The sequence below is a fragment of the Protopterus annectens genome, chromosome 15.part0, assembly GCF_019279795.1.
Source record: "Protopterus annectens isolate FY-2018-M chromosome 15.part0, PAN1.0, whole genome shotgun sequence".
Taxonomy (NCBI): Eukaryota; Metazoa; Chordata; order Ceratodontiformes; family Protopteridae; genus Protopterus; species Protopterus annectens.
In genome coordinates, this window is record NC_056749.1 from 285,033,840 (window position 1) to 285,059,516 (window position 25,677).

Sequence of the window (25,677 nt, forward strand, 5' to 3'; positions counted from 1 at the left end):
GAGTGGATGTATTTATTACTGGATGATTCTGTCACATTTAAAAGGATTAATTCAGCAGCAAAAGTGAGGTAATATTTAGAGTTAAAGGCTGTTTGTATGATTTATTGAGGATAAATCTATTACAGCAGAATTATATAATTTTCTATCTGTGGCTAATCCGGTCATTCCAGCAATTTATGATTTACCCAAAATGCATAAAAATACTGAGGTACCACCAATGAAACCAACAGTGTTTGGTGGCCAGTGGGTAACCACCCCCATTTCTAAGTTTCTTGAAAAACAGCTTCATCTTTTGCTAATGTATAGCAAAAGTCATATAAAAGATACAAATGATTTTTTTGTTTCAGTTATATGAATGGACACAAAGAAATGAAGTAATGAACATTATGTTAGTCACAATGGACATAAAGTCTATTTTCATTGTTATCCCTAATGAATTAGATATTGAGTTTGAGAGAAAATTTCTATGTAAACAGTAATTGCTCAACTGATAAACTAGAACTTTGCTGTTTAATATTGGATATAGTACTCAATAATAATATTTTTTATGTTTAATGAAGAGATCTTTCATCAGCAGTTGGGAGTAGCTATGGGTACTCCCACTGTGAATAGTTATGCTAACATAGTTCTCACTAGCTGAAGAGAGATGCATATTTATGGTACTAATACAGAATATTTGAATAGTAATTTAGTATTCTATAAAATATTTGTGGATGATATCTTTCTTATTTGGGCTGGAAATTTGGACTCATTACATCAGTTTGTTGCTGATTTACAAGGCATTACAGATTTTTTATACTTTGATGTTAACAGGTCAACAGATAAAATTAGCTTTTTAAACATTGATGTATTTTTCAGCAATGGTTGTTTTAATATGCACATCTACACAAAAAATGTTCAATCAACACAATATGTTCATTATGATAGTATGCATCCTAGATTTGTTTATAATAGTATTGTTAGCAGTCAATTCCTGAGGGCTAGCAGGCTGAACACAGAAGGTGATGGTTTTATGCAAGAGACATAGTATGACATCAGATTTTGTAACAAGAGGATACAATACAGAGATGATAGAAAGGAATAGGAACTATGTTATTTTTAAACGTGAATGTTTGGGTGCACCCTACTTCTCCAATACTAGAAGGAATACTGAGAGTAATGAGGAAAGACCTAAAGATAATAGTAAATATCGCACAGGATATGCCACAAAGCTCAACACCCCCACAAACTTTATTAAACAGATAGATGACAAATCTGGGCTATTTTGAAATCTGACCCAAGTATTAGTGAACTTATTAACATGCAACCACATTTTATTTATAAAAAGAAAAGAAACTTTAAACAAAGACTCGACAAAGTATATGATTCTCATAAGAATTTTCTCTTTAGTATACAATGAACTGTCCCTTGCCATAATTGTATATACTGCCAGTATATTAGTTTACATAAAGAATTTATACATCCAATAACAAAGGATCCCTTTATATTTAAAGCTTCAGCAAGCTGTCTAACAGAAAATGTGATATACTTTGCAAACTGCTTAAGATGTGAATTTTTTACATAGGTAAAACTAACCAATAATTAAAAGAAAATATTGGTTCTCATCTGTCTGAGATTTGTAGGCAGATAGAGACAAATCCTCTTAGTAAACACATTATGCAGTTTGCTACTAAACATTCTTTTAAATTTAAGGTTTTACAAAGAATTTGTAAGCAAAACAGGGAGGGTGATCTTGTAAATGATACTAGCATGGCTGAATATAAATGGATATATTTCTTTAGAATGGACAGTTTTCCAGGACTAAATAGTAAGAACAGCATAAAACCATAACTTAAGAAGAAGCATAGCTATGTATGAAATGGAATTTCTGTATGTTTTTCATGCTCTTGTGTATGTTTATATTATATATTTTATGTTCCATATTTTTATATGTTTTGTATGTGTTCCAGGTGTTCTATGTCTTAATATATATGATTTAATATGCCTTGAAATGTATCTGAGACTATGTTTTAGGTAGTATTATTGATGCAATGCACTTTAAGTATTGGTCAGATGACTAGATTTTGAATATTATTGGCTGGGATTTTATATTTAAACTGATTAACATTGTTGATTTTTATGTTCTGTTGAGAAAGAATTTTATGGATTTGAAAACTTCATCATTAAAGTGTTCAGTGGTTGGACTCCTAGCATTTTTTTTATTTTTAAGAAGGGTAACATAACACTTTGTCAAATTTACTGGCCAATAAGCATGACACCCATTTTAGGAAAATATTTTAAAAGATGTTTGTTGCAACTGTTGTCACAGCCCAATAATTTGACATTTAATTTTGAATTAAATTAGTATGAGTTTTGCAAAGGTATATCTACTCATCCTATCTTAACAGATTTTTATTGCCCTGTTAGCTTAGTCATGGATATGGAATTACCAGTAGGAGCAGTGCACTTAGATTTAACTAAGGCCTTTGATACTTTTTCCCATTATGTTAATGAATACTCTAAAGAAGAATGATGTACACTACTATATTACAAAGTAGGTGGAAAAATGTCTTACTGGTAGGACCCATCAGGTCAGGGTAAATGGTATCCATTCTGATAGTGCATTAACACATTTTTGTTTAATTTAGTTATGGCAAATTTATCAACAGATACAACATGATGAAGAATAAATATTGTTTCAGGCAACATCAGATAAGGATTACATACATATAAATGGTTATATGGCTAGTATTACTAGATGGGCAAAAGATGCTTAAAATTTAAAAATAGCAAGGGTCGTGTTATATATTTTGCAAAAACAGTACTTAGTCAACCATTATGGTTTAATGGAGTAGCCTTGTCAGTAGATGATGCAATATTTGATTTATGTATTACCATAACAAATAAATTGCTTTAGACAAACATTTGTGCATCATTAGAAATAAAACAATGAGGCGGTTAGGATGTTTGCTGAAAATATTTCACTGTGCAACACAAAGGAAATTATTCAATGATATAAAATTAATATTAGGCCATTGTTTGAATATAATTATTTATTTATTGACATATATTTACATTTGATTACCGGGAAAGTCTGATTGGGTAGAAGCCCATTTTCAGTGGATGTCAGGGGAGAAAAGCTCTGAATTATTGCAAAACATTTTAAAAACAATACATTTACAATCTTCAATAATAAAACACAAACATTTGTAGCTTAAATAATTATAACAAATTAGACAATATAAAATCATTGGTTACAAAAAGTATAAGGTATATGATAATTAATTTCAGACATAAATAAATTAGAACAAGTAATAAAGTAGAAGTAGTACAAAGGGGGTCTACAGAAAGTGTATGTATAATGAAAATTTTGAGTTATATGGAAAAAAGTTAAGAGGCTTTAACTTTATTCCATTCATTATTAATACTACAGGGGGGATGAATACTAGCATATAATGTATATAAGAACAAAATGAAGCAAGCAATGATTAATCTTGAATAAAGATGTAGTTCTATTGGCCATAAAAATTCCAACTTAAATTAAAAAAAAAAAAAAAGCAAGAAAGTATCCTGCTACCCAAAGGTCCAAGCCAAGAAACTGTAGAGAATCCAAGGTAAAAACACAAGGCAGGACCACCAGGCTCAACAAATTCAGTTACATTTATTGTGTAGTCAATGGATAGGCACTTTAGAATGTAAAACATTCTTCATCAGATCTCAGAAAACAAACAATCAGCTTAATTTAAACAGATTTGAAATGGTACTAACCAATTCAGCTACAGCAGAGAAATCAATTAATTAACTTATTCAGCAGTGAAGCAGATGCTGACTAAAAGGAGAATGCATTCCATGTTAAACAGACAGCAAAAAAGTTATGTATTTAAAAACAACATTAACACACACATAAACCTTGATAAATATGTATATGCATATATATATATATATATATATATATATATATATATATATATATGTTCATATAAAAATATATATATAAAAATATAAAACAAAACATGACAAATATATACCAAATAAATGAACACATATAAAAAAGAATAAAATAAAAACAACTTACAACATTTTTTTTATACCAGTTATAATATATATTATGATCTAGTCATGATCTATTCTGTAATCTTATTTGATTCTACCTTACTCTACTTCATCCCATCTTATTTTATTTTGTTTCATTTTAATGGGCGTGCTTCCAGGACCAGTTTAAGACTAACATGATTATTAAGCCCAGGAAAAATATGAGCGCACAGTCTAAAAATCCACTTTACTTCTACTAACTCTAATTGATTATTCAAATTGCCCCCTCTCATATTAATAGGCACTATTTGTAGAACTCTAAAGCTAAACGTATGGGTACTAAAATTGGCTACATGCTTGGCTAGTGCATTTTGTTGATTTAAATTTCTGATATCATACAGGTGGTTATAAATCCTGTCTGTCAACCTTCGTGTAGTCTTACCTACATAAAAACAAGTACAACAATTATAGGATGCAAGGTATACTAAATTGACACTATTACAAGTGGCAATAAATCTGGGAACAAACCTATAGTTTAAATCAGGATGGTCAAAATTCTGTATGATAGTTATAACACTGCACATCCTGCAATGCTTACATGGAAAGGTCCCAAGGCTCTAACTGCTATTTAAATCCAAATTACTATTGGGACACCCCACTACATCCGTGCATAAAATGCGTTTCAAGTTGTTACTATTTCTATAAGTGAAACGCGGAGACCTCCCCACCATCCTGGCAGTGGCAGGATCCAACAAGAGAGCATGCCAGTTATGCTTCACCACTTCTACTACATGACCAATATCCTCTGTATAGGTGGTAATGAAGTGAAGCCTATTGCTACTACCATGACAAGTTATGTTTCTTGTTGAGGAGACACTCATGCCCATTACCTCTTCTCTTACATTTACCAAAATAGACTTCTTATAACTTCTCTCCAAAAATAACCTATCTAACTCATCCAACTGTAGTATCAGATCATCTGGATCCCTACAAATTCTCTTCAGTCTATGGTATTGACTTTTGACTATGTTGGAAAAGACCATCCTAGGATGCATACTATTAAAATGCAACAGAGCATTCATCCAACTGGGTTTCCAATATAATCTGATACTGAATAGCCCAGCAAAATCTTGATAAATGGTAATATCAAGAAAATCTACAGAAACACAAGAAGAGGTCATACTAAACTCCAAAAAATGAGTTGTAGAACTTAAATAGGCAAATCACTCAAACCTGCTTCATCACCTTTCCATAAAAATAAAATATCATCGACAAAACGTCGATAAAGGGAAATATTCAAAAACCCAGGATGGTCAAAACAAAAAAGCCTTCTCCCAATGGTACATAGCAAGGTTAGTGTAAGAATTTGCACAGGGGGTGCCCATTGCAAAACCCCAACGCTGTAATTACAATTGCCCATTAAAAATAAAAATGTTATTAGTCAGCACCATATCCAGAAGTATAGTAATAAGCATAGTCTCTTCATTAGACATAAAGTCTCAGCCAATAAGGACCTCTCTAACAGCTTCAAGGCCAAAATCATTAGGGATAGAGGTAAATAGTTTCTTAACATCTAATGTAACCAAAATACATTTCGGACATATAGGACCACAATTATAGGTCTCAATATCATCCAAAAGTTGAAGGGTATCAACTTAAATTTTAGGATTTACATGAATAAATCAATATTGAGAACCAGGTTGATTACTCAGCCCATCTGAATGATTTTGAATGTTGTTCCTAAAGAAATCATGGAATTGAAGAGTATATGCATGTTCATAGGTAGGTACTAGGCTATTGGCCCAAGGGCCTAAGTAAGCCTAGCCAACAAGGTTCCCTGGCTTATGCCACCCAAGAAAGTTAATTTCCTGTGCCCCTGTTGAGCAGAGCCACAGAAGTGATCCCCGGGGTGTATTTCCTATTTCCCATACACTCATCAAGATTTTTCTTGAAGAGTGTTAATGAGGAATTTTGGTTGACATAGATGGGTAGCTTGTTCCAGAGTATAGGAAGTCTCTGGGATAGGAATATATCCCTCCAGCATGTCCTGTTTATTGTGGTGACAAGGTTTAGGTCCCTAGAGCATGTAGCTCGAAAGGATTGGGATTTCTTAAGGTGTAGCATGTCCAACAGCTCTGGGTTTAACATAGCTTTATATGTTAGGCAGAGATCTCCTCGGAGTAGGCGATATTCTACAGAGTAAAGCTGGAGGTTTTTGAGATGGTCAATGTAGGGCATCTGTTTGAGGCCAGTAATCCTGTTTGTAAGGTACTTCTGTGGCCTTTCCAGTTGCTGCAGATGTCTTGTGAGGTACATTCCAAAAGGAGCATTGTACACTATAATGGGTCTAATGAGGGCTGAGTAGAGGGGAATGATGACCTCTTTTTTCCTGGATGAGAACCCTTTTGTGATGTAGGTGTGCCACATAGAAGGATTTCCTGACTACTGTGGTGATGTGATTATCAAAGGAGAGACTACCATCCACCTGGGTCTCAAGGTCTCTTATCACACATTCTGCATTAAGTTGACTGCCATTTATGTGGTAGTTCATGGGTACAGAGGTTTTACCAAAGGGGATGACAATGCACTTTTCGGCATTGAGCTTGAGGCCATGCCTCTGACACCAGGCATCTATCTCAGTGAGGCCCTTCTGTAGGATGTCATCATCATTTGGGGACCTGACTATGGCTCCTAGTTTGCAGTCATCTGTGAACTTTGTTAGTCAGAGGCCTTCTGTGTTAGCCTGTACTTCAGAGAAGTAGATACCAAACAGGAGAGGTCTCAGGACTGAACCCTGTGGTACTTCACTTGTCACTGGTTTGAAGTCAGATTTGGAGTCTGCAACTTTTACAGTGTGTGTTCTGTCAGCGAGCTAGTTGGCAACCCATCTTGTGACATAGGGATTTATACCTAATTTAGTGAGTTTAGCTATAATTCCAGAATGGGGGATGGTGTTGAAAGTCTTGGCGAGGTCATGATAGGCTGTGTGAACCACCTTACCCTCCTCTTCTGCTTTGGTGACTACCCCAAAGACGTTGATCAGGTTCAGAAGGCATGATCTGCCTTTTACAAACACGAACTGGGTGGAGTCCAGAGTTTGGAGGTTACCAATGTCTTTGTTTATGAGTTCCATGATGATACATTCCATGGCCTTGCAGATCAGACTAATAGGGAGATAGTTCCCAGGATCAGTGGTGGCTCCCCCTTTGTGGAATGGGATAACTGTTGCTGTGCACCATTCAGTGGGCACAAAGTCTGACGTGAGACTATGATTGAACATGGTGCTTAGATGGGGAGCCAGTTTGTTCTGAAATTCATGTAAAACGCAGCCTAGGATGTTGTCTGGTCCCATGGATCCTGTGTTTTTGGTTTTAGAGAGTGCATCTTTTACCTGCATAGATGTGATTACAGGGACTCTGCATTCTTCCTGTATATATATATATGGGCCCTTTAGGGGGGTGGGAAGGGGGTAAAGTTATCACTGAACCTATCTGCCAGGATGTTGGCAATATCAGTTGGTTCTGGAATTTTTGTGCCATTGTGTTGTAAAAGTGTGGTATGAGTTATAGCCTGGTAATGCAGGGGTGCTCTCTAGAGCCTTGAACCAGGTCTCTGTCACTGCACAGATATCGATGTTCTCCATTTTAAGGAGTGCCTTGAGTGAATGCATTTCAAGATTTAGGCTTCTACATTGAGTAGCATTACCCTCAGTTTTTGCTTGCCTGTTCATGTTATGGTGGTGAATTTGTCATTTGAACCTTGCCTAAAAAAGGCATTATAGGGGTGGTAAGATCCTTAGCCAGTATCTTGAATCCCAGGGGCAACAGGTGCAGGCCAACTCTGGCAAAGCATTGTGGTCTGTCGACCATGTCGCCCCAGGTAAACAGATACTGGATCCCCTTAGAATGACACCAGAAGCTTAACCAATTGTTGAAGTCAATCATTTTGTCCTTGCACTGCGGTATCATTCTTGGCAATGGCAGGATGCTACTCAGGGCAAGGGTCATATTTGCCTGGGCTACAAGATTGGAGAACTCTAACACATCTCTTTTCATGTAGTCCAGGGAGGTACACCTCAGGTCATTCACACCAACATGGACAATGACAGAATCATATTTGTACTTGTTGTGGAGTGACCTGAGTGTGTGGGTTATGTGGCAGATCCTGTTACCCAACAGGCAGCTGACAGTAACCTTCTCCTTGTTTAGACTGGTGAGTGGGACATCAGTGTGCCTGACTATAGAGTCACCTATGACTAGTGTGTTGGGTATGTTGATTTGCTTTATGGGCTGTGGTTTATTGGCACACTGAGTCTGTGGGCTGTGTGTCATTTGGGTTGTGTTGGGGGGGTGGAGGTTACTTGCATTTTTGCTTTGGAGGTCTCTGTTGCTTGAAAAGATTATTATTGAGAGCCTCTGTGAATGTTTTTGTGTTTCTATGTGTGGATATTGGTGGTGTAGGTATAGTGGGACTATGTGATGAGTGTGGTGTGGTGCAAGTGTTTATCTTCTCATCTTGACTGTCAAGTTCAGTCTTAGTTGGAAAGAGCTGCACCTCCAGTTTGGCTAGATAAGTGCATCTCTCACAGGTTGTGGTGTTGGGTGGTAGGAGGAGAGGGTTGTCTGTGTACATGAAGCAATTGCTACATTGCCCCAAGATGCCCAGATTCATCAGATAGACAGGAGAGAACACTGGTAGCTGACCCTTGGACATGCCTGAATAAAACAGTATTTTCCTCTAGACAAGACAGGAAAGTGAGTATAAGAGCTGTTTTTCTCTAAGCAATTGAGGAAAGTAAGTACAAAAACTGTTTTCCTCTAGGTAAAGATGAAGGTTGAGTGCTGTAGTAATTTGTAGCTTATTTAGTGCTAACAACAAGTTCTGAACAAGTGCTGAGCACGGATAAGCAAATTCAAGTATTAAAACTAATAATCTGTACTTGAATCTTATGGTAGATAGTAGCTAGAATGCTTCCCTCCAACAAAGAAAGGCTTGGGTGCTTAGAAGCTTACAAACAGTCCTGGAAACAGCAAATCTGTATCTGGACTAGACTAGTTACAGGAAAGGTGGGAAACAAGTGCAAACGCGGGCTTTTAAACCAGAAATTTGAAAGCGATGGAAAAACTGCCCAAATGGCCAATAAACTACAATTTCTGGGCCAGAAACCACTCTTGTGGTAGATAGGCTACCTAGTGTTTACCACTTCCGCTGATAAGCTAGAAGGCATCCCTCCAACACATAAAGGCTTGGGGGGCTCAGAAGCTTACAAGCAGTCCTGGATACAGCAAATCTGTTTCTGGACTAGACTAGTTACAAGAAAGTTGGGAAATGAGCGCAAATGCAGGCTTTTAAACCAGAAGGTTGAAAGAGATGGAAAAACTGCCAAATGGCCAATAAACTACAATTTCTGGGCCAGAAACTACTCTTGTGGTAAATAAGCTACCTATTGCTTACCACTCTCACTGATAGGCTAGAAGGCTTCCCTCCAACACAGAAAGGCTTGGGTGGCTCAGAAGCTTACAAACAGTCCTAGATACAGCAAATCTGTATCTGGACTACACTAGTTACAGGAAAGGTGGGAAACAAGTGCAAATGCAGGCTTTTAAACCAGAAAGTTGAAAGAGATAGAAAAACTGCCCAAACAGCCAATAAACTACAATTTCTGAGGCAGAAACCACTCTTGTGGTAGATAGTCTACCTAGTGCTTACCACTCCCACTGAGAGCTAGGATAGAGCTGAACAGATGGGACTGGTAGGAGTGTCTGAAGTCAAAATATAATCTCTCTGTTGAGTGAGCAAATGAGATAGACCCAGGAGGAGTGTTCAAACACAAATTTACAGGAGGGGCAGGCAATTCTAAAGACACCAAGATTAATACCAGAGCAAGAACAGGGAAGGCGGGCGGGAAACTAACTGCAGAGACAGATACAGACCACAATATTATATGAAACTATTAAATAGAAAAATAACTACAGAGAGACACAGACCAATGAAACAATTAAATACATAGAAAAATAAAATGCAGTACAATCTTTAACACTGCAAGTTTGCACTTAACTCAGCTAGTAATGCAGTTGATTGTAGGTATGTAGCAGAAGCCAAACAACTCAGATATTGAACAGTAATAAATTCAAAGATATGTGACTAACACTTATAAATGCACAGAAGCCCTCTAGGCTATTAAGTACACAGAAAAATAAACATTGCAAGTTTGTACTTAACTCAGCTAGTAATGCAGTTGATTGTAGGTATGTAGCAGAAGCTAAACAACTCAGATATTCATTTGGACACATGGATAGGAAATAGAGTTTTTGATTCAAATTTTTTGAGTCAGTGAGTTAATGACTAAGGCCACATCACTGGTAACCAAACTTATAAAATTTATCTATCTATCTATATATATATATATATATATATATATGCATATTCGTGTGTGTATGTATAATTCAAATGTTCTTAACACCATAATACTGACAGTAAAAATATCTAAATGCAAAATAACAAAATTAAAGTTATGCTGGAGAAGGGTTTATGTCCTTTACCCTTTTCTGTGTGACTTCAGAGTTGGTATATAACATTATCAGATGGTGCGGGGGCTGCAGGTGGGATATTATGCTGTTTAGATATTCTTAAATAGACCCTTGTCTGCATGTATGTGTGTGTAGATTAACAAAAATGCACACACACATAAATCTGGACTTCTGCATATATAGATGTTTATGAGGTCAACTGCAAAATAATTGGAACATTTTCGCTGATCACCTGGTACATTAAAAAGTTGTTGGCCTGGTAGCCCAGATGATTAAGGCTCTAACCTGATAATTATCTGCATCCTCTGGTCAGGGGTACATAGTTTGAGGTGTTCCACCTCCATTTCTTTTCTATGTAACTCTGGGCAAGTCACTTAACCAGGGTGTGCTCTTGGACCATCCCTGAAGTGGTGTACTTCTGTCAGTGGGCTTACCCAGTCAGTAAAATAAAAATAAACTGCAGTAGAACATATCAGGATCTGCTAACAATGGGAATAAGGATGTTTCTCTTTTTCTCACTGCTGTGGGAATTTGGAGATAGCATACAAAGAGCTGCAGGTGTATGGCGGCACTGATTGAAAATTTTTATAGATTTTTCAATAGTCCAGATTCCGATGGTGTAAAGTTTTCAGTAGATTACATAAATTGCCTTTGATTATACTGAATAGGACTTTAAGCCACATGTACCTTTTAATGACTATACGGGTAGATTGAATACACCTCATACAGTCCCTAAGAACATGTGCAAGTCTAGTCGTGATGCACACATGGTAGCGCATTGTTTTCTATTCAGTAAGTGGCTCTACATGATGAGCAGAGCCTTGCAACCATGATAATCACTGTGGCATGCTAATTACAGCATAAGAAGCTGAACTGTATGCTAATCAATCAATCCAAGATGGAGGAGCTATTCAACAAGCTATAAAGCAACTGTGCAGACTCGGTGCTGGTTTGCCCTGTTAATTCTAAAACCTATTGGAATACAGTGATGGAAAGGAGTCTACACAGAAAGAATGTTAGGAGCTGCTGTTGCTTTAATTCATGTGAATGTGCAACAGACTGAAGTTTATGTCGCTACTGCTGCTAATAGACCATGGCCGAGAAGGAGAATGATATGGAAATTTTAGAGTGCTACAGGGTGGATAGAGACACACTACACGAACTATGCAACCTCTGTCATCCTCATCTCAGACCCAGGGGAACCCATACCAGTGGAGACAAAGGTATGTCTAGCACTTAGAATTTTAGCTGCAGGAACCTTTTAGAGACCAAGAGGGGACATGCTGGGAGTGCCACAGGCATCAGCATACAGGATCCTCCATCAATTCCTGAATGCTATCCTCCAATATGCCAGTGACCATATATATTTTCCCTGTACTCCTGAGGACATGAACACAAATATGCAAGAGTTCTACCCTGTAGCACACTATCCTGAAGTACTAGGTGCCATAGATTGTACACATATAGAAATCTAGGCACCACCCCTGGGAACAAGGAAGGGTCTACATAAATAGAAAGGGCATCCACTCAATTAACTGCCAAGTCGTGTGTAACACTAATAGAATCTTCTTGAATATGTGTACTTGCAACCCATTTAGTTACCATGACTTACCACCTTCCAACTATATCAAATGTTCACTAGATATGATATCTCACATGGTCATTTAGTGGGGGATACAGGTTATGCACTGGAACCATGTCTGATGACACGCATTAGAAATGCACACACACCTGCTGAAGAATGCTTCAATGAGGTACACACTCAAACCAGAAATACCAAAGAGTCTATGTCTGGGCTGCTAAATGTGCGGTTACACTGCCTAGAGACATTTGGGGAAGCCCTGGAGCACATGTACTGAAATCCTCACCATCTATGCCATGCTTCAGAAAATCATCCTGAGAAAACAGCTTCAGCAGGAAGAACAAGGGGAAGGGGCAAACATATCCCACCACCAATGGCAAGGTCACCAGAGCCACACACACGTGAGGAATCAGAGGGGGAACCAGCAGCTGCTGTGGGTGTAGACAGACACAGGGTTGCTCAATATATATGTATGAACATTTTGAGATTAGAAATAAGAAATCCACCAATGCATTGTATAGACACATTTTTTACATCAGAATCATGATTTTAAGTTTTTTGTTATTGATTCTATAAAAAATGATTTGCAAGGGAAAATTACTGAAGCACATTTGAATTTTAAAGAGGTGCTATGGCAGATCAAGCTGAATGCAGCAGCCCCTCCTGAGCTAAATCACAATTGTTCTTTAGTCCCCATTTTAAAATTTAGACACTATGAAATTTAAACAGTTTAATAAATGTGCGGTTATTTTAAATTGCATCTAACTATTAGGTTTCAAACAGTTAATGTAATATTAATACTTTTGTGTTAACTTTTGTGTTAACTTGAATAATTGGTTCAGTGAGGTGATTTATGATGTTTATAAATAGAAAGTATGGAAGGGGTCAAGTATGTTCTAATGAGATTGTGATTTTCTTGAATGAAATCACTTAACTCAATTCATTTTGGAATGAAGTGGAATTTTTTGGCTTCCCTACATTTCGTGGTTGGCTTGCTTCTGTTTATTGGTTCATACTCAATATGCTCTCACATTGTCTAAGAGGCAATGCATAGCACACTTACTCACCACCTAAGAGGCTAAAACCTTCATCCTATGCACATACATACCATAACATGTATACCAGGCAATGATCCCGACCTTTACCTACCCATATAATGGCTGTGTACTCCTAGCATCAGACAGACTCAGCCTGAACTAAAACTGTAGAAACTTCTGGACTTGCAAGGTAAGTGTTGAACCTGTGGTGCTAAAACAGAATTGTGTAATAATAATGCAAATGAATGGCATATCCTTGCATGCTTTTACATGTTAATGTAAATAAGTAAAAGATGGCTGATTTGTACAGCAATGACAAACGTGACAGCAGAGACTTATGTGAATACATGTATCCTCTATCAAGTAACAGGCCTCAGGCATCAAAGGTTCACACATTCATACCTCTCAAAAGTACTGATGGTCACTATATATAATCAGTTTGGCCTCATATTTTTATACTGTAAAACTCATTAAAGAGAGAATATTAAAAGTAATGTGACACATTTGAGTTTCAGACTCCATAACTCTCAGAAGATTCTTAAAAAGACGGATGCAAAAAACTGGTGTGATTCTATCAACTATCTAACATTGTAAGACCATAGTCCAATATATGAATAGGGAACTATGCAACTGTTGTTTAACTATTCTTGTGGCAGCAGGTTTAAGTGTAGGGCTGTAATAGAGATGGCCTTGGCTTCTAATACAGGAAGTGCAAGATATGTTTACTGTTGTGACAGTTCAATTTATAGTAATGAACAGGAAAATATCCAAATGCTATTTCAATCTTCCTGTGTCAACAGGTAGAAATGCAGGGTTGCCATACACACTGTCCTGGGTTCTAATACCGGAAATTCCAGACAATTTTACTGTTGCTCCATTTTGAATTACATTAAATATCTGTTATAACAATTTATATATAATTATAAATAGTGAAGCTAGTATGAATTCTACGTATGTGGGATAAGACACCCTTACTGTGTTTTGAAGCTTCAGATGTATGACTGAGGGTATATTGTCCTCTATGTTTCTGTAAGTATAATTCTGCTATCTGGACTTGAATGGCCTTCACACTTGACATGTACTCAAATTAATCTATATACCAGGATATTGTCAAGTCACACACATACATGGTTAACACTGCAGTCTGTCATCTGTATTTATAAATGATTCATGACTATGTCTGAGAAGCACTTTTGTGGCAAAAATGGAAAATCAGTGCTGTGGAAGAAAATATTTTGCCCCTTATGCCTAGGTCTGAATCCCACAACATAAAAATCAGTTTACCAGTGTATAAAGCCAAACAAACATGTGTCAGGTCATGAAATTTATGCCCCTGGTGCATATCTGCAAAGTTAAATCATCTAACAGTTAGAGCAGAAAACATCCCTCAAACTAATGTCAAGTTCCAGATTAACCTTACAATTTAAAAAAAAATTGCTTTCCTCCCTGTTTAGCACTGTTGCTTTCGACTTAACCCGCTAATGTGGTTGGCATCATTGCTGTGGATTGTGCACTACCATAAACATGATAACAGAAATTGGTGGAAAATCATTATTTCTTATTGCACTGCTTTGGGATTACACATGTCTGGTGTTAGAGCGAAAGTGCCCAATTTAGGGTGGAGAGGTGGGGTGGTCAGAAGTCCAAAATATTTACTGGGACTCTGGTAGAGTGCCACAAACAAAGGCTTCTGCAAGGGGAAGATTCTTTCTCCAAGTACAAGTCTGAGGCTTGGAAATGTTTGGCCAAGGCTGTATCCTGTGTAACTGGCATCCCACACACTGGAGAACAGTGTAGGCAGAACTTTAATAAAGAGAATTTATAATACATAGAAAGCTAAATAGAGGCAAGAATGATATGCAGAATTACCTTCTGTTCTTTTCTTTTCACAACTAACTCTGAAATAGCTGCAAATAGGCAGGTCCATGCTGATCATCCACAGAGACTGAGAAAATTAAGTGGTATGTATGCAGCACAAGAGAAGTATTATTGTATCTTTAAAAATTAAAGAAAAATGTTTTTGTTTTCAATACAATAGTAGCAAAGTAAGCATGCATATCCTAACTCTAAAAGCAAGTTTGCATGCATCAGTCTGTAGCAAAAATCAACTTTAGGAGTCAAGTTTAAGACTGCAGTCAGAGATATTGGGGTTCAAATACCACGAGTAACAACAATACAATACTTTAATAATACTACATAAATTAAGCACAAGTGGCATAAATGCCTGCTGCTAAGTGTAATCTGTATAAGTGAACCAAGCATATGTGCAATATTTTCACATTACAAGGATTGCTTTGAGCAATCTAATTATAGTTTGTACTTGATAGAAAGTATACTTAAATATAAAACTTCAGGTAAAGTAATTGTATTATTGTGATTATGCATTGTATGTCACATATGATAGTACTAATCGTATGTCTCTTTTTCTCTCACACCAACCCTTATCTCTCTTTTTTTTTTTATTTTCTATTATGTGTAGTCAAAATGTCTCCATGTCACTCATCTGCTGCAAATCACAAAATGCTTCACAGCACAGAGAGGTAGGCCAGCCCCAGTGGATCAGCCTGCCCATGCTAAACCTGCTCCAGCACATCTCAGACCCAACCTGGCAGTACTACCTCTGCTGCCCCTACACTACCTGCACCCTCAGGTAGCACCGCCCTAGCAGCTGGTGCTGTGGTACCCTCTGGGACTACTGGTGGAGGTAGCGAGTTCATCAACTGCCAGAGGATGCCAGGGTTGGTGCACAGGGTCATGCATTGCTTAACTATATGCAAACATGGAAAGCAGTAGAAATATGTATCTTGCATAAGCAAACATTTTGCCAGCCATCGCACAGACCCGCTGCTCAGTGGTGCACTACGCAATGTGGACAACAGCATGTCTCCTTTGCACAGTGCACCACTCTCCATTTAGTGTTCATGATATGGAAGCACATGTGGAAACACAAACAAAAGGAAGGCACTATCTAAGAAAAAAACACATATTTACAATGCAGCAATCTGTTATCTCCCCCCATGCATGATTGCTCACTATTTGTTCACAAATATATCAATTTTAATTACTACTTCTGCCATACTCAACTCACTCTATTAACAAAAACTCTTCTGCTAGATGGGGACATCCAGCCCAATCCTGCCCCCCCCCCACACACTTTACACCATACCTTTCCTTCACCCACACTACACCAAAATTCTACCCCCACTACCAAAAACCTTAATATCTACTCATTAAATATACAAAGTCTACTTAATAAAATCATTGATCTACATTCTTGGACAGCCCACTACTCTCTCTCCACATATCTTAACTCTATCCAAAACATAGCTAAAACCCCATATCTCCAATAATGAAATCTTACCTCCCAGCTATAACAACTGCCATCAAGACAGAATCTCCAAAAAAGGTGGAGGGCTGGCAATCTTATATTCTGAGCAGCTCATCTTATCTCCTCTACATATACCTTTACCCGACTTCCACCTAGCTGAAATACTTATTCTTAATTGTCACTTGAACCTCTCAAAAAATTTGCAATAGCAGCTATCTATATCCCACCAAGAAATAACATTCCTATCCTAGAACTGATACTGTCATGGATATCATTCCATATACGCTATGAGACAGTTATATTAGGAGATGTCATCATTGATTGGAATAAACTATCAGGCAGTTCCCCAAATCTAAGTATTAACCTCCATGGCTTCACTCAACTTATTACAGCACCAACTCACTTAAAAACAACAAAAACAGCTCCATCCTAGACTGGATCCATATTTTTGATTCAGACCTCTACCATAACTCTGGTACTCTACCAGACTCCATCAGTGACCACCTCCCTACTTATGTGCAATGATACTCGGTTCAAACTCCTAAGTCCCACCTCTACAGAGATAGCCACAACCTCTCTAACTTTGATGCAGAACCCTTTAACAATAGACTTTTATTAGTGAACTGGTCCTACCTCAAATACCTTACCCTCAATGATGCAGTAACAGAATTCAACAATACCTTCCTCAATATACTCAACTCTGTAGTACCACTTAGGAAAATTAGAATAAAATCTAACTACACTCCCTGGGTTACAAAAGGCACTCATTCCCTCATGGGAAAAAGAGATTGTACTTGGAAGCAATGGCTAAAAACTAAATCCATTATACTACTCAAAAAATACAAAGAACTAAGAAGCCTAACCAAAAAGCATATCAAAAGATAAGAAAAAATTCTACTTTGAAGCCCAAACCACATAACAATCCAACCAAATAAATTCTGGCACACTATCAATAAAATCCACCACCCTGGGGGTCGCTCCACCACCAACCCGTACCCTAATCAGGCTCCCCTAGAAACTACTACCCTACTTAAATCCCAGTGTATTGAATCTATCCATAAACTAACCTACACTGACCATAACTGTGATCCTCCCCCCACCTCTTCTACTACCACCACTACCATCCTCTTTTCACTAAAACCAGTCCACACTGCCTATAAAAAATCTCTTTGACTTAAATTGAAACAGTGTTCCCCTCTACTGACTACATACCTCCCCTCTTTCTCAAACTTGCAGCACACTCTATAGCCTACCCCATCTCAATTCTTATAAACACATCAATCCAAGAATCTACTGTCCCCAACATCTGGAAATCCTTCTACACCATACCCCTACACAAAGGTGGAAACTCCACCTATCTTTCCAACTACAGACCCATAGCCATTCTTTCTCTACTTTCTAAAATCCTATAAAATGCATTCAAAATCAGCTTATCAAGCACCTGATCCAAGAAAACCTGACCCCCACTCAACATGGCTTTAGGCCTAAACACAGTACCACTACTGCCCTTCTATCTTTCACTCACACAGTTGCAGAGGATAGAGACAAAAAACAACTGGTTTCATGTCTATTCCTTGATCTCTCAAACACTTCTGATACTATATCTCATTGTAAGCTTTTAACTAAACTTGTTGAACTCAGCCTCTCCAATTCCACTATTCTCTGGTCCTCCAGCCACCTCACCAATAGACTGCAGTCAGTCAGATGGCATACTTCCTGCACCCCTTTTTTACCTATCCAGACAGGTGTTCCCCAAGGCTCTATTCAATGGCCTTTTCTCTTCAACATCTTTGCTAACAACCTTCATTCACCCTGTAGCACCTTCTCCTTAATACAATACACTGATGACTCTACTTTCATCTCCGTCTCAGATAACATCTCTCACCTTCATTCCATCACATCATAAAACCACCTTCACTATCTCCTCTCTCAATAACACTATCAACAAAACTGAATCATACTCTAAGCTCCTGGATACCATAATTGAAGAACAATTAAAAGTTGACATTCATATTCAACAATGCATCAAAAAAGATACATCAAAAACTAGTACTTCTCTATAGAAACAAAAAAATCCTGACTTCTTATTCTAAACCCTCTCTGGTACATGCTTACCTCTTACCCTATCTTCTCTATGCCTCTCCAATACTTACACACCTACAATTCACCTTAATCACTAAGCTAAAACAAACATATAACAAAATAGCTAGATTTGCCTTACAAGTCTCAAGACTGCCTTGCTCTAAAGCAACTTCAAGAATTCCCCCAACTACTACTGCTATCCCAGCTACAAATTCCTCACTCCTTACTTAATAACCCTTCAGCCCGTCCTTCACTCTCCTCTTTAATATCCTTCTACACTCCTACTTGATCACGCCTTCTTGACATATATAAACCCAATAAAAATATAGGCAACCTACTTTACAAAAGCACTGTCACCCAAGCCTGGAACCAACTCCCCTCAAATATTTGTAATATCATACACAATAACTGCTTCAAAAAAGAATTGAAAAACTTTCTAGCAAATTCAAGCTCCTGCCCTTGCCACAATCCAACCTAATCTACCACCTGTCTTTCCCCAAAACTTTTTTCTCCTTTTATTTTCTATCTTAGGTATATAGAGTGAAATAATTATGTAGACCATGGGGAAACCATCAACTTCAGCCTTTTTCCCTATTATACTTGATCTCTGTTAAAAGTGTTTGCTAATACTGTTATAAATTTGTCTTCACTATTGTTAAATAGATACTCTAACTTCTGTTACTAATGTTTATTTCCTGCAACTTTACCTCGTATAAACATTTCATTCAACTGAAAAACTAATCTGCACAGTATGAGTATAATGTAACTGTATAATATGGTTTGTATAATTTAGAATGTATGATATTTTTGCCTGGTTGGAGATTTTCTCTTCAATTGTTAAATTCATCTGTATAGTTATTGAGGATATACGACTGTATAATATGATTTGTGTAACTTTTGAATGTATGCTAAATTTGCCTTATTGGAGATTTTCTCCTCAGGTATCCACTAAAAATTGGCCACTGTCTCAGTTGGACTAACCCAGTTAAGAGACAAGAAATACATAAACAAATAAACAAACAAACAATAAATTGATAATACAATACAAATACAATAAATAACAAATGTCTTGTATACCATGCGTATCTTTAGAATGACAATATACATTCAGATTTTCTAATACTTGTAGCAGTGTGGATACCTGTTTGCATATAGTGTGTAAAGCTGTCTCAAAGTATATCTGCACATTAGAAACACAACTACCAAATACTACACACTGCTCACTTGTCAATCTGGTAACATGCAGAACGTTTTAATATCCTGACAGTTGGACCTGGCTAGCTATCCATTTCATGCTGGCCTCCCAACATCATCTCTCCAAAATCCACTGCTGATGTCAACTACTATAAGTTGCCCTACAGCCTTGTAAAAGTCAGACATGCACTGTGGCACTTGCATAAAAAACATAATTCTCTAGTCTATGTACTTAGATAGGTAGGGGTTCTCAATGCAGTCAATTCGGAGGCATGTGTGTGTGTGTGTGTCTATCTAGTCAGAGGAACATAAGTGTATACCCTGCAGTTACCACTCCAATCCCTTGGATTACCTATATTTTAACACTTGTACATTATATACATGTCCATTTCATGCAGTCCTCCCAACATCTTCTCTCCAACATCCACTGATGATGTCATCCACTAGAAGTTGTCCTGCAGCCTTATAAAAGTCAGACTTGTGCTGTCGTGTTTGTGTAACATACTGAGTTCTATACTCTGTGTACTTAGATAGGTAGGGGTTCAAATCTCACTACAGTTAACTGGGGCATGTGTGCATTTGCTTTACATTAGAGAGAACATTTACACCAGCATGTGGAACATTGCTATTATCATCCTTTCCGCCTCTCCATCCACTTCTGATGCCATCACTTATAAACTGCTGTCTGACACCCTCTAAGTCAGACTTCAGCTGTGGTGCTTCCCTTAAATACAGAGTTCTCTAGTCAATTTACTTAGATAAGGTTCTGTTATCACTGTAGTCAACTGGTGTGTGTGTGTGTGTGTGTGTGTGTGTGTGTGTGTGTGTGTGTGTGTGTGTGTGTGTGTACACACTTGCTTGACATTAGAGACAGCAATTTGCAGCAGCATGTGGGACACTGCTATTAGTATCTTCCCCTCACCAGACTCTGTTGATGTCATCAGCTATACCTGATTTGTGGATGTGCAGTATTGTCATCAGGGCAGGGTCAGAGACTGGTCTTCAGGCCAGGCACAAGTCACCTCATCCTATACAATACAGATTACAGTGACTGGGCTTTCAGTCTATCTACACACATCATGGCCCTGTATTGTTCATAGGTTCATAGGTTCATAGGTTCATACTAGGCTATCTGCCCTAGGGCATTTATAAGCCTAGCCAGAGTGTGTTTGGCTTTCGCCACCCATTTTAAATTAATTTTGCTATGCCTTTTTTTGAGGTTAGTATACTGTGCCTCTGTCTAACAGTGACACAGAAGTGATAGCCGGGGTAAACCTATGATCTCCCATCCACTCATCAAGATTCCTCTTGAAGAGAGTCAATGTGGGACTCTGCCTAACCTGGACTGGGATTTTATTCCAGAGTGAAGGGAGCCTCTGGGTTATGAATCTGTCCCTCCAGCATATTCTATTTATTTCAGTGCTGAGGTTCAAGTCTCTCGAGCGCGTAGCTCGATGGGATTTGGATTTTCTGAGGTGCAGCATGTCCATTAATTCCGGGTTGGACATGGCTTTATACGTCAGGCACAGATCGCCTCTGAGCAGGCGGTATGCCACTGAGTAGAGCTGGAGTTTCTTTAACCGGGCAGCATATGGCATCTGTTTGAGCCCATTGATCCTCTTGGTGAGGTACTTTTGGGGTCTTTCCAGTTGCTGCAGGTGTCTGGTAAGGTACATCCCAAAAGGGGCATTGTACTCAATTATGGGCCTGATGAGGATGAGTAAAGAAGCACGATGACCTCCCCTGATCTAGATGTGAATCCCTTCATGATTAGGTGGGCTATATAAAATGTTTTTCTAACCACTTTGGCCACGTGGTTGTCAAATGAGAGATTGCTATCAACTTGGGTCCCCAGGTCCCTAATGACTTCTTCTGTACTTAATGGATTACCACCTATGTGGTAATTTGTGGGCACTTTGTTTTTGCCAAAGGGGATGACTATACACTTTTTGGCGTTTAGCTTGAGGCCATGGCTCTGGCACCAGTTGTCTGTTTCTATGAGGCCCTTTTGGAGGATGCTTGTGTCGGCTGGAGAGTTGATTATGGTGCCCAGTTTGTAGTCATCTGCGAACTTGGTCAGCCACAGTCCTTCCGTGTTGGCCTGTACCACAGAGAAATATATACCGAACAAGAGAGGTCCCAGGACTGAGCCTTGTGGGACGCCACTTGTAACTGGTTTGGAGTCTGACATGGCTCCAGCAATTCTAACCATGTGGGTTCTGTCCTTGAGCCAGTTTGCAACCCATCTAGTGACATAGGGGTTTATATTTAAGCTGGTGAGCTTATCTATAATGCCCGAGTGGGGTATTGTATCGAAGGCTTTTGCGAGGTCCAGGTAGGCTGTGTGGACCACCTTCCCCTCATCAATGGCCTTGGTGACTGTTTCAAAGAAATTGACCAGGTTTAAGAGGCAGGATCTGCCCTTAACAAAGCCAAACTGGGTAGGATCTAGTGTCTGTAGGTCCCCAATATCTTTATTTATGAGGTTCATGATGATCCTTTCCATAGCTTTGCAGACCAAGCTAGTCAGGCTTATGGGGCGATGGTTTCCAGGATCCGTTGAGGCACCACCTTTGTGGAGAGGGACCACTGTTGCTGTACGCCACTCTTTGGGTACATATCCTGTAGTAAGGCTAAGATTGAACAGTAGTTTTATGTTTGGGTTTAGCTCTTCTTGGAGTTCATGTAGGATGCAGCCCGGGACACCATCTGGTCCCATTGATGCTGTGTTTTTTGCTTTGGAGAGGGCGGCTTTTACCTGAGCATCTGAGATGTCAGGGGGGCAGCACTCTGTTGGGATAGATATTTGCCCTTTTGGTGGGGAGAGGGGGAGAAGTTTGCACTGAACCTGTCAGCTAGGATGTTGGCAATGTCTGTGGGCTCGGTGTATTTTTTGTCATTTTGGACTAATTCTGAGCATATCTGGGAATTCCCACCCAGGTTCCTAACATAACTAAAGAAAGCCTTGTGATTATCCTTAGTGTCCTGTGCAATTTTTCTCTCGAAGCTGGCCTTAGACGATTTTATGAGTGCCCGTAGTTTTTTGCTAATACTGATCAGAGATGCCTTCCCTTTTTGGGATTTTGCTCTGTCGTGTAGTAGCTTCCTCTTTCTATTGTATAGTTTGTTTATGGCTGGGGTCCACCAGACAGGACGTCTGCCTTTGGAGGATTGGGTCTTGGTTTTATTTGGGATTGCATGATCCATGCATTCCTGAAGGTGTTCATAGAATGCGTTTATAAAGGATTCTGCGGTCTGGGCCGTATTTTCCACAGGCCTGGGGGCCTTGAAGGATTTCGCCCCGGTTTTGAGGCGTGTGAAATTTGCTTTAGAGAAGTTTTTCACTGTGGTTTTCTGGGCAAGGGGTGGGGTCGGGATGTGAATATCCAGTGAGATTAGTTTATGGTCTGATCTTACCAGTGAGGGATACACTTCTGGTCTGGAGCATAGTGTCCCCATGTTGGTGATGATCAGGTCCAGTATGTTTTCCCCTCTTGTGGGAGTGGTAACAAGTTGTTCCATAGCATTTGAGTTTATAAATTCTAGGAACCTTTGGGCTAGGGTGTTGGAGCTAGAGTAATGCTCCCAGTCTATGTTTGGGTAGTTGAAGTCACCCAATATAATGGTGTTTGGAGAGACCTTCATATTTTCCAGTATTCTCAGGAAGGCCAAGTGGGGTTCCTGTGTTTGGGAGGGTGGTCTGTAGCAGGCTATAAACTGGAAGGCAGTTTTACCCACAGTTAGTTGCACATGGATAGTCTCTGATGCTTTGTGCTGTGCCACCAACCTGGAGGTGTGGATATCTTTGACGAATATTGATACTCCCTCCTTTTGTGGTTCGGTCCAAGTTTTGGGGCGAAAAGCATGGTATGAGGTATAACCTGGTAGTGCTGGGGTGCTCTCGAGCCTTGAACCAGGTTTCTGTTACTGCACAGATATCGATGTTCTCCATGCTAAGGAGAGTTTCGAAAAGTGCATCTTGAGGTTTAGACTTCTGGCGTTGAGTAGCATTACTCTTAGTTTCTTATCCCTTGTGATACCTATGGAGGTGGGTTTGTCTTTTGAGCCTTGCCTAAAAAAGGCACTATGGGGGTAGCAAGAGCCTTTGCCAATATCCAAAGCCCAGGGGTGACAGGTGCAAGCCGTCCCTAGCGAAGCATCATGGCTTGTCGAGCATGTCATCCCAGGCTGACAGGCATTGGGTCCCCTTTGAATGACACCAACACTTAAGCCAATTGTTGAAATTGGTCATCTTGTCTTCATATTGTGGCATCATTCTTGGTGAGGGTAAGATGCTACTCAAGGTCAGGGTCATACCGGCCTGGGCTACATGCTCAGAGAGCTCCTCTATGTCTCTTTTCATGTAGTCCAGGGAGGTACGTCTCAGGTCATTCACACCAGCATGGACAATGACTGAGTCATATTTGTACTTGCCTTGGATTGACCTGAGTGCTTGTGTTATGTGGCGGATCCTAGCGCCCGACAGGCAGCTCACCGTGACCTTCTCCTTTTTCAGCCTGGTGAGCGGGACGTCAGTGAGCCTGACGATAGAGTCACCTATTACAAGTGTATCAGGTGTGTTGTTTAGCCTTAAGGGCTGTGACTGTTCGGCACACTGGCTTTGTGAGCTATGTGTTGCACGTGTTTTGTTTTGGGGTAGCGGTTGCTTGGGTGTCTGCTTTGGAGGTCTCTGCTGCTTAGGCAGATTTTTATTTAGAGCCTCCGAGTATGTTTTTGTGTTTATGTGTTTGGTTTGTTGTCGTGGTAGGTCTATGTGAGACTGGAATTGTAGTGAGTGTGGTTTCCTTCTCCTCCTGACTGGTTACGCCAGTACTAAGTTGAGAGAGCTTAGCCTCCAGTTTGGCTATATGGTTGCATCTCTCACATGTGTTGAAATTTGTTGGGAGGAGGAGAGGGTTGTCTGTGTACATGAGGCAGTTGTAACATTGCCTCAAGATTCCCAGATTCACCAGCTGGACCGGAGAGGAGATTGACAACTGACCTTTGGACATGCTAGAATAGTATTGGGAATTCCTTTATAATTGAAAAAAAGGGCCAATGGGGAACAAGGTACTCAAGGGGAGTTTGTGAGGGTGTAGTGCTTTTAATTTTTTAGAGCTGACTTATATAATTGCTTTAGTGAGCAAGTGAATTGTATGAATTGACATCATTAAATCTGTGACTTTGTCATAAATACTGTTTACATATTTTATACCCTACATACCTTTTAAAAAGTTTTAGATTTTTATCATAATTATTTATTTATTTATTTACACATAGTAAATTATTATAGCAATTTTTTAATATCTAAATACACTAATTTGGTACGTAGACAAAATCCAGTACTGTATTACACATCATTGTAATAACTGCAATACAGCTTATTAATTCACACGGAAATGTTATGTTAGGTACTCATATTCCTTGTTTTATACATTACACTTAGTACTGTTTCACTGATATCACATACATATAAGATGTTTATCCTTTATTTACATAAATACATTGTGTATAGGACCCTCAATTATACACATTATATTCTAGTTCATGTTAAAATGCATTTCAAGTCAGACATTGTATTTTAAATTAAATTTTACTGGACTTGTTACTTTAAAAACACAAGAGGTTTTATTGTACAAATTAGATTATTGTTTGATTGGTAGATTATGTTATTATTTAATTTAATTTAATTAATCAAGCAGTATTTGTATTTAAGGGATGATGTGTTCTCCTGTTAATTTGTACTCTGATGATGCCCTAGGACGTGAGGGTGAAAGCGCTTAGTTCTACGATTTTGCTGTTCTTGTTTTGGTTTCGTGGTCCTGTGGTGTAATAAAGACTTCATTTTAATTCCAATGATTCAAGGCTACTGGGATTTTCTTGGTTACAAGTTTAGTGAGCAAGTGCCAGGTA